The sequence below is a fragment of the Crocuta crocuta genome, unplaced genomic scaffold, assembly GCF_008692635.1.
Source record: "Crocuta crocuta isolate KB4526 unplaced genomic scaffold, BGI_CrCroc_1.0 scaffold96, whole genome shotgun sequence".
NCBI lineage: Eukaryota > Metazoa > Chordata > Mammalia > Carnivora > Hyaenidae > Crocuta > Crocuta crocuta.
Genome location: NW_027531522.1, coordinates 3,790,237 through 3,801,430, shown reverse-complemented (window position 1 = coordinate 3,801,430; position 11,194 = coordinate 3,790,237). Strand labels below are relative to the sequence as shown.

The 11,194-nt window shown below is 44.4% G+C and overlaps 1 protein-coding gene across 2 annotated transcripts in view; it reads right to left on the bottom strand.

Moving 5' to 3' along the window:
- Nucleotides 1–11,194, bottom strand: part of PIP4K2A (phosphatidylinositol-5-phosphate 4-kinase type 2 alpha) — a 182,203-nt gene that overhangs the window by 170,374 nt on the left and 635 nt on the right. The window lies entirely within an intron of this gene.

Here is an 11,194-nt window from a genome sequence, read left to right as displayed (position 1 = left end):
ACTCTCTGCCCCTCCCCTGCGCTCTTTCTCCCTCTCTCTCTCAAAAATAAATAAACTTTGAAACAAATAAATAATAAAAATACAATTGTGAAGACTGCCCCGTGGAAAGAATGTGAGAGACGACTGAGCTTGCAAATTCTAAAGATTAGGACACAGTGCAGAAAGATTAGAGAGAACCACGGATTTACTACTTCTAAGACTGAACACCGGGCCACCGGAGACCCGAGGAAAAACACGCGGGGACGCAGAATGGCACACGGTTCTGCTGCCCTGCCGGGGCTGTGACCTCTGGCCGTCTGTCAGTGTACTCTGCACTGACACGCTCAAGGAGACCTGAGCATGTGCCGAGGTCCACAGCGTGTGCCGTCGTTCCCTATTTCCCAACCGCATGGCAACTGATCTGCACGATAGAAACACACACGCAGCAGCAAAGACAGCACACTGATCCATCTCCTAAAGCAGCGGCACGTCTGTACGGGAACTTGACAAATCCCCTTTTCTTTTCTTTTGTCCAGACTGAGCAGCACCTGAAAGCTTCCTCGAGGCTACCAACACTTAATGAGTTCAACAAGAATTTCGGATGTGAGAGCAGAGAAAAGCGGGGCAAAGGGGGGCAGCTGCTGGCACCCAGGGCACCTCTGTGCCCATCAGAACATGAGCTTCCTCTCTGCAAATTGCAGAGAAGTTGCCTGTTTCTGGCAAATGCAGCCCCTGGCCGTGGGGGCACACGTGGCAATACTGATTTCAGCCCACACCCGCCCCCCGGCACCTGGGCTCCCTCGGGCAGGCAGCGCGGTCATGGTTATGTGCCATGCCACGGAGGTTGTCCGGGGGCTGTCATACAGCACACCTTCCTCAAAGTGCAGGCTGGGGAAACATAAATGAAGCATGCTTACAATGACAGATAACATGACGCTCTGAAATGGTAGGGTGTCTTGCAACTTACAGATACAATTCTAATCCTAAATTACCAAGCCTAAAGAAATTAATGCAAATACAAGTAATGCTTATAGAAATATGTGTGAAAGAATGGAAAGTGAATAAGATCATGAAAAGAGAAGATGGGAATAACAGAACCCCTCCAAAAAAGGTTCAGCAATTTGGGACGCCTGTGGGTGGCTCAATCAGTTGAGTGTCCGATTTCAGCTCAGGTCACAATCTCACGTTCGTGGGTTCGAGCCCCACGTCGGGCTCTGTGCTGACAGCTCAGAGCCTAGAGCCTGCTTTGGATTCTGCGTCTCCCTTTCTCTCTGCCCCTCCCCTGCTCATGCGCTGTCTCTCACTCTCAAAGATAAAGAAACATTTAAAAAAATGTTTTTTTAAAGGTTCAGCAATTCCCTGAAAATGACACAGGCCTTTTGTATCTACTACTCACTCTGCTGATAACCTGTTTTCTCTAGTCTCTTCACCAGGTTAATGACAATTCACTTTCCAAGATCCAACTTACAAAGGACACCCTTTCCCAGGGCAGTGTATCAATCCTTCGTTGTCTGCAGTGTCTGTGCACACAACTTGAGAGGAGGAGTGCTACCCAGGAGACAAAGCTTGAGGACTGTCGCTGTTCCTCCATTCAAGTGCCATAGGCAGCCCAGCTCCAGCTCCGGGGGCCACAGCTGGCTGGATCCCATGGCAGACGACTCCCTTTCTGCCCCTCCCCCTTTCTGTCACTCTTAAGAAATCCCAAGTTAGGATGCAGGGTGGCTAACTACCATGGTAAAGGACCTGGATTCCAGGACAAATAAGTTTAGAAGCTGTATGGGGTCTATTTCCATCCAGCAGATGAGAAATGACAGTATCCTTGGAGAAAAGGTTCACAGAAAGTGATGCCAAGATCAGAAAGACCGTGAGGAAGGAGGCACTTTGGGTCCTAGCCTATATGAGGCTCAGTGAGGGTCCTGCCCTTGACCCAAAAAATCTGTTTTTCCTTTAGCTCATCAGACTTTCTTGACTGTCATTTACAACCAAATAAACCTTCTGTTAATTCACCATTTTATCACCTTGTTTACATAATTACATGCCAATCTGCCCTGTAAGGCTGTAAACTCTCTATACAAAAACTCTTTTTCAGGGTCCTTTCTTGAAGGCTCTAGAGGAAGTACCAAAACACACAAACCAATTTTAAGTTATTAGAAGAACTTCATTAGATATAAAAATGACACTTTTTACAAAATGAAGTACTAGTTACAGTTGGACCATTACACCACAGGGGTGCCTGGGTGGCTGAGTCAGTTGAGTGTCCAACTTCAGCTCAGGTCATGATCTCCAGTTTCTGGGTTCGAGCCCCGCATCAGGCTCTGTGCTGATGGCTCAGAGCCTGGAGCCTGCTTCAGATTCTGTGTCTCCCGCTCTCTCTGTCTCTCTCCCACTCATTCTCATTCTCTCTCTCAAAAATAANATTAGATATAAAAATGACACTTTTTACAAAATGAAGTACTAGTTACAGTTGGACCATTACACCACAGGGGTGCCTGGGTGGCTGAGTCAGTTGAGTGTCCAACTTCAGCTCAGGTCATGATCTCCAGTTTCTGGGTTCGAGCCCCGCATCAGGCTCTGTGCTGATGGCTCAGAACCTGGAGCCTGCTTCAGATTCTGTGTCTCCCTCTCTCTCTGTCTCTCTCCCACTCATTCTCATTCTCTCTCTCAGAAATAAATAAATATAAATTTCTTTTTTAAAAAAACCCACAACTCAGGATTCTGTTCAGGGTGGGGACATCAAATGCTGAGTTAGCCACCAAATGCCGGATTGATCTATAAACTNAAATTAAAAAATATATATATATATAATTTTGTCCACATATTAGTTACATAAGTACTGCTAATACAGAACCCTTGTTGGCTAATAGCCCAAAAGTTAACAGTAATGTAATAGAGCGAGAATGGTAAGAAAACTATTTAGGCAAGCCAGCCAGAAAGCCCAGAGTGGTCCCCCACTCCCTCCTCCCCAGCCCCCACTATTGCTGCCAAATCCAGTTGACATTACTTCCAAAATATCCCTCAGGCACACCCTTTGTCTTTAATACGGGGACTGACAGGTCCAGCCCCAGGCCTGCCGGCATCTAAGAGTTGGATGTAAGAGGTCCACTTGGTCCCAGAAGCCACTGTGGCCCCCAGGGCTCTGACGGTCTCATGGTTTGAAATAAACAGAAGTCAGAACCTAGAGCCTATGGAGGGGCATCTAAACCCTTCATGAGGCTAAAATCCAAAAGGGTCGCTCCCTCAGGGTAAGTACAAATCAAAAACAAACCCATTCCACTCCCCCCAGGCGAGGGCAGCCCAAATTTATATCACGTGACACTCAAAAAATTCCACACGGTGAGTTAGTTCAAAATGGCCTTGACCTGTAGCATCCCTAGCCACCCCTCAGCCACATGGCAAAGACAAGCAGTCCTCTCTGAAGGGACACCCTTTCACCCTGACAATCAGAGAATTCCCCCCAGGTAACTGTCCAAGGAAAATGAGCAGCTCATAGCCAAAAATAACCAAGTGACTATGGGCAGGAGGCACCATGAATAAGAACCAGCAGAAATACAACACTGTGGAATAATACCCACAAAGATGCGGGATATTGGGATTAGCATTATTTTTATGTCAGTTAAAGAATCTTAAATTTGGGGCACCTGGGTGGCTCTGTCGGTTAGGCATCCAACTTTGGCTCAGGTCATGATCTGACGGTTCATGGGTTCGAGCCTCGCATCAGGCTCCGTGCTGACAGCTAGCTTAGAGCCTGGAGCCTGCTTTGGATTCTTTGTCTCTCTCTCTCTCTCTGCCCCTCCCCTGCTCACGCTGCCTCTCTCTCTCTCTCAGAAATAAACAAAACATTAAAAAAAAATTTTTTTTTAAGAATCTTAAATTTAATTAATGGCACGCTTCTGAATACTAGAATTCTTAGAGGGATACCTAAAGTCATTAAAAGACCCAAACTACAGGGAATGAATCAGAAATAACAGCACGGTGCATTCTTCTATACAATAACATCTCAGATTGTTCAGGAAGGCATTTATAGTCTTCACAGAATTCACTTGGTGGCCCTTCAACACTGTGACACTCTAAGAAAGAAGTGGTTACTCGCTGCACCTTCTCTGCTCCATGCTCAAGGCCAAGTTCTTGCATGCTGCTGTAGACCAAGCTTGTCCTCTGACACTGGCTTGCAGTCACCGCACACCTCTTATCCCCGACTTGCAGCAAGTTCCCCCGCTCTCACTGTCCAACCCGTTCAGCAAAATGCAGTAAATACCGTGCTCGATCACACCAAAAATGAATTTTACATGTGGATGAAAATTTAATGTCGAAAGGCTCGCAGTACACCAGCTGAGCACTCCTGGACTATTGTTTACCGAATTGAGCTTCATCCAGACATTCAATAGTATTTACTGGGCACCTACTGCATACAGGCACTGTTCTAGGTGCTGGGATACAGCAGTAAGTTAGGCAGTCTCAGCCACCGTGGAATTTAACACCTTAGTTGGGGGGAGAGAAATATGTAAACAACTCAGTTTCTGGCTGGCGTGAGGTGTCTCAGAGAAAACAAGTGTAATATGAGTGGAGGACTACCGGAAGTTGGGGAAGCCATCCAAGAAGACAGCCCGTTAGCTGGGAGGCTAAAATGACAGCCATTCAAAGACTGGAAGGAAGGCCATTCCAAAGAGGAAAGTAAATGCAGAAGGTCTGTGGCTGCCCTGAGTTTGACTTCATTAAGGAACAGAAATTCAGGCCCAGTGTGGCTGGATCAAGCAAGTCATGGAGACAGCAGGAAGGGATGAGGGCAAAGAAAGAAGCAGGGGCCGGGCAGGGAAGTCCTTACAGGCCAGAGAAGAGTCTGGGGCTTCCTCCCGATGCAACACGAGACCCAGTGTTCTGGAGTAAGCGACTTTATAACCAGAGAAGAATCAAGGTTGGCGCCAAGGTTCTTGGCTCGAATGGNTGGGGCATGGCAGAGCTGGGGGAGCGGGGGAGGAGGAGAAGAGCCCTGTGTGGGTCACATCGGAGATGCCCGCTTGGTATTCTGGTAAGAAACTGAATATGGAGCCCAGGGGACTCAGAGCTGAAGATGGAAATTTCTCAACCATCAGCATGAAATGCCATAAGACTAAATAAGATCATGTAGATAAACTGTGCCTAGTTATAGAAGACCCTGGAAAGAGCCCCAGGACATTCCAACGTTTAGAGATTGGATAAGGGAGGAGGAACCTGGGAAGGTATCCAAGGAGGGGTAGTGGGTGAGACAGAAGGAAAACAAGGAAAGACACAAGAAGGGAACCCTGGGATTTGAAACCATGATCATCGCTGGTGCCGGGTCCCTGCAGCTGGGATGACGAAAGCTAGGCAGTAGTAGGTTCGAGAGAGAAGGGTGGGGGAGGGAGGCAGCCGTGACAGATAACTGCGGGAGGCAGTGGCAGCAGACATGGCTTTGCAACTTCTCCTAGAAAAAGGAACAGAGAAACCGAGTGGACACTAACATGAGGATGTTACATCACAGGAGACTTTTGTCGTCCCGGATATGGTTTTGTTTTCAGGGGGTGAATCCCAGCGCAGGGAGCGCTGTCCAGTACTGGGTGCTGCAGCGACAGCAACAGTCTCGTCCGCCCGGGCCCGCCCGGGAGCTACTACCCACGTGCGCTGTGGGGTGCTTGACAGGAGAAACTGAACCTTCCAGATGTGATTTTAATTCAGTGCAATGTACTTAGTCATGTGTGACTCTCTCAGGGGGTCATCATTCTCTCGAGGATTCATCACACACAGTCAGGGGACAAATCCTGAATAGGTCTCCTTATTTTTAGCGCTATTCCTTCTGTGGATCTTGCTACCTCAGCACGTAGCCCAAGGACCTCATGACCTAAGAGCACGATAAATGCAGAGTCTCAGGACTGACTCCAGACCTGCTGAATTGAAATCTGCAGGTTTAAAGTGTTCCCAAGTGATTCACACACACATTAAATTTTGAGACGTACTCTCAGGTGCTTATGAATATGCCACCAGCCTGAGTGCATGTGAATTTGATCGGTTTTTTTGGTATCAATTACTAAATCCCTATTATGAGTTAGTTGCAGTTCTAGAATTTAAATACATTATCTTACTTAACCCTCAGAATGGTCCTGTGAGAGAATCATCATCATCTGTATTTTAAGAATGAGTAAACTGAGGCTCAAGTGGATACACCGTCTGTTCAACGGGTCTGTAACTGAGGGAGGCAGGACATGAACCTAATCTATCCGACCACAAACCATTCTGCCAAACTGCATCAATTCCCTTCAATCCCAAAATTCGTGTTTCAGAGGGTATGCTGGCTGAAGTTATTACTCTGACTGTATTTTCTCATCAACCTACGGCAGATTTGTTTATTACAATTCCTGCTGAAAATCTTTCAAAAGGCAGGGCAGGCGGGCCTGGCTTAGTAAGAGGAATCATTGTCTTGTGATGGGCATCATTGGAACCCCCCAATTCAAAAGAGGGTTATTTGGTAAGTGGAGAAGGAAATGCACTCTCTTCCCAAATCCCAAATTGTAGGGGGCATAAAACCATTTCCCTAATAATAAAGGTTGTGTCTGCTTGGCATTCTTCTTTCCTCTAAAGGAAAGGAAAGATGGGGTGCCTGGGTGGCTCAGTGGGTGAAGTTCCTGACTCGGATCACGATCTCACGGTTGGTGAGATGGAGACCGGCAACGGGCAATGCGCAGGCAGCGCGGAGCCTGCCTGGGATTCTCTCTCTCCCTCTCTCTCTGCCTCTCTCTGGCTCGTGTGCACTCGCTCTCTCAAAATAAATAAATATTAAAAGTAAAAAATTTTAAAAATGTATTTATAAAGAGAAAAACTAAATGTGAGACTAGTTCTTAAATGGTTATGTTTTACATTCAGTAAGTTTCTTTTTTTTTGTTTTGTTTTACATTTATTTATTTTTGAGAAACAGGACAAAAGTAGGAAAGGAGCAGAGAGAGAAGGAGAACCATAATCCGAAGCAGGCTCCAGGCTCTGAGCTGCCAGCGCAGAGCCCCATGTGGGGCTTGAACTGCAAACCGTGAGATCATGACCTGAGCCGAAGTCGGACGCTTAACCGACCGACCCACCCAGGTGCCCCCCATTCAGTAAGTTTCAGCTAACGTCTAGCTAGTTACTACTTTAATTTAACCGCCTCATGATATCCTATTCAGTCAATAGTTCACAGTCACTCATTTCATTTTCAAAACGTAGTCTCCTTCTTTCATTTTTTTCAATGCCCAAATATAAACCCACAAACCCCTAAGCCACCACTATTTCTCCAAAACAGCGTTTTACCTATTGCAAGTCCCAGGCCTTGCTGACAATGTAACAAAAGCTATGGTTGCTCAACCCAGAAAACTACGTATTGGCTCAAACAGGCAGCACATGGCACCCGGACACCAAGATAAACACCGGGCTCTCCAACCGGGACACATAACCGCCTGATACTGCCTGCTAGCCAGGCCCTCGCTATTCTTGGCTTTTTGGTTTGGTTTTTTTTTTTTGAAAGAGAAAGAGACAGAGCATGAGCAGGGTAGGGGCAGACAGAGAGAATGAGAGACAGACAGACTGTGAAACAGGCTCCAGGCTCAGAGCTGTCAGCACAGAGCGCGACTCAGAGCTTGAACTCAGGAACCTTGAGAACATGATCTGAGCGGGAAGTTGGACGCTTCACCGACTGAGCCTCCCAGGTGCCCCAAGGCCCTCTCCATTATTCTGGGAACTGTTCCAACAGACAAGGGCTTCCATCTTTTCCTAACTGCTTAGCCCAGGGGTGGGGTGCGAGATGGGTCAGAACCCATCGGTGGGATTCTTCTAACTGAATCAGAAACATAAAGTCCCTTTTGGGGGGCAGGAATTACAAAATGCCAAATTCAGGAACCATCAGTTCCCTGTTGTGTGGAGGAAACCAGTCAGCTATGAGCAAGAATAAAGCCAAAGCGCACAGAAAAGTCCCAAGTGTACCCAAGCACCTGGTCCCAGTTACTGCTGCGCTCGCTCCTATTCCGTTCTCCTGGTTTGGCTGCTAATCCGTTCTTGTGCTGTGAAAAACCTCTAAAACCCGCCTAATATTTAAAGTTTCTGGCTACGCTCATTCACATTTCTGACTTTAGCATTAATACGGACTCCTTCTAAATACAGTATTTGTTTTAAACAAGTTCTATGTCTTTTAAGGTTTTTTTCTATACAAATGAATTCCTTTCAATATTTAATTAGGTTTTTAAATTCTCATTTCCAAAAGGCTCACACTGCACTCTACATAAAAATCTTTTAGAATATCTCACTTTAAAACAAGTCTTGGCTCATATCATTCTACATGTTCCACGCACTATTAAAATATAATTTTAAGAAGCTAACTGCCTGATCATTTTTAGTTTAATTCCAAATGTAACAAGACAAAATTGCCTTCTGGAGTCGTCTTTTCCTTTATGTATTCAATTATATTCCCTGCTTAAAATACTTAAAATAAAAATTGGCAGTGATCCATTCACTGATGGGTATTTTAAGTTAGAAAGCACTAACATATCGAATTCACCACACAAAGTCAGGCTTATTCTTGTCATTGAGAATTACCACCACAATTGACTTGGAAATTTCCACCTTCATTGCAAGTTTTTACATTTCAATCAAATAGACTTGGACTTCATAGACCGCAATGCAGTCCAACTCCAATCAATCCAACAAACTCTCAGTTCACACCTGTCTTACAATCACCACAGATACCTTCCCTCTGGTGATGGCCTTGAAAATTCCCTGAATGCTGCTGCATTTTCAAGGTTACATCAGTACGGCAACTTTAGTTCTACGCTATTAACTACTGCTACTCGCTGGATCCTAATATAATGCTCCGAATCAAGGAGGATGTAAAAACACTTGAATCTTGAAGTTAGAAAGATACTTGGAAATCGTCCAGTCCAATCACCTTACTTCATAGATGCAAACATCGATGCAAAGACTAGTTAGTTATCATGCCCAAGGTCAGGAGAATTAGAACACATGTACAATGAACATTTTACCGTAGTCTGTAGAAGGTTCCCAATCCCCTTATAAGATGTCTACGTGATAAAAATAAGTATGAATTTTCTTTATAGTACTCCAAATGTTAGTTATTTCTAAATATCCTTAAAATAAATTCCAGTGAATTATAAAAGCATGAAACTGCTAGATGCATGACAAATCCTTTCCCACTAATTCTGGCCACATTATAAATGTAGAACAGTGTTAGAGGTGGCTGGCTGATAGAGTACATGACTCTTGATCTCAGGGATTGGGAGTTCAAGTTCCATGTTGGGTGTAGAGATTACTTAAAAATAAAATCTTCAAAAAATAAATTTAAAAAGAAACGTAGGAGACTCTAATTTCAATTACCTGCTCCTTCTCTGATCCGCTATCTCAAATGTCCCTATTCATATACAACACTATGTTTGCTCCTTCTTAATAATGCTGATGTAGTTTATTCTCACTTTATACTGTAGACTTGGGTCACATTTGGTCAAGTTCATATAAAAACATTGATCTAGTATTAGATTTTGTCACCTAAAGTGAAATCAACCAGAAATACATGGCATCTTGGTACTTAGATTTCACAGCTGTGTATGTATGTGTATATGTACATATATATACACACACTTTTTTTTCAGAAATAATAAAGAAAATAGACATTTTGAGGGGCTCCTGGGTGGCTCAGTCGGTTAAGGGTCCGACTTTGGCTCACATCATGATCTTACTTTTCGTGGGTTTGAGCCCCTTGTCGGGCTCTGTGCTGACCCTTAGCTCAGAGCCTGGAGCCTGTTTCGGATTCTGTGTCTCCCTCTCTCTCTGCCCCTCCCCTGCTCACGTGGTCTGTCTCTCTCAGAAATAAATAAAAAAACATTTAAAAAAAAAGAAAATAGACATTTTGAAAAAGAAGGCCACGAAACAGACCATTTTTATGTCAACTAAGCCCTCAAAATAAAGATATTTGGACAAAAAAACTGAGTGGCACTTTTAGCCATCTTTTGCAGTGTCTGGTACTGTCTATGTGGCCAATACAAAGTTACTGAATGAATAACATGGTTACACTACATACTATAAAACAACTCCTCCGGACGACTAACAGTTGCTACCTTTACTTGAGAGCAAAAGAAAGTAACAGGAAGTGTACCATCGACAAACAATGTATCATTTTTATAAGCCTTGGATACCTTAGGAATTTCCACTTAGCAAGAAACTCTAAACCAAATGTAGCAATTCATAAATATAAGGTAGCAACATAAGTGGTTACAATAAAACATGCACAACTAGGAGATTTTGTGAAGCAAAATGGAATTCGGACTAAATCCCGGAAAGCACACTCTGAGCAGCAAGTGCTGGAAGCCCTTTACTACGATTAAACCCTCAGACACAAACACTCTCTGACCCAAACACCAGAACTCCGACGGACATACAAGCACCAATAAATACAGAACTAACAATAGTCGCTTTAAAAAAAAAAAAAAGCAACAAAAATTAATAAAAAAGCTTAACAGATTAGACATAACTCTATATTGCAGACTTACCGTACAGGAAAAATTCCATTTTATTTACTACAATAAAACTTAGAGGAGAGTTTTGGTGCATTAACATATGCTGTCGGAAAAGCTCGAATTCCTAATAATAGCTAAAGAACTTATCAGGAAGTGAAAATGAACTGCAATGGATCAGGTACTCAATTCTCAACTTTCTTAGACACAATCACTTCATGCAAACACAATATATCCCGCCACCGTTTCACGTTTTCCCCAGCTCACCCTGGGCAAGAAAAATACAAACGGCTTCTAAGCTGTTGTAAACAACTTCATTACATTGTGAGTGTTCTTTAAAAAAAAAAAAAAAGTACGGTTTTCTGCCATTTCTATTATGCTGAAAAGGGCACACAGACATCCACAGAAATCAAAAGTCCGGAGAGCAAGCTTACACTGCTCCTCACATGCTAACTGACTGCAGTGGGTTAAGGTCACGGTCAGAATTCACAAGCTCATTTAAACTTTCATGGCTCCGCCGACAGCTCCTATCAGGTTTCCAGACCGTAAGGAGATTAAAACTGCGGGAGTTTCTCGCAGTAACATCAGCAGGAGGCTATTTCAGACCCTCAAACCGCAGTCCGCATAGCCCGCAGCCGCGCGCCTCCACCACCTCGGGCTGTGTGTTAAGCTAACCCTCCGGAGCGTTCTCCTTGGTGCCTTGTAAGCAAACCCCCAAC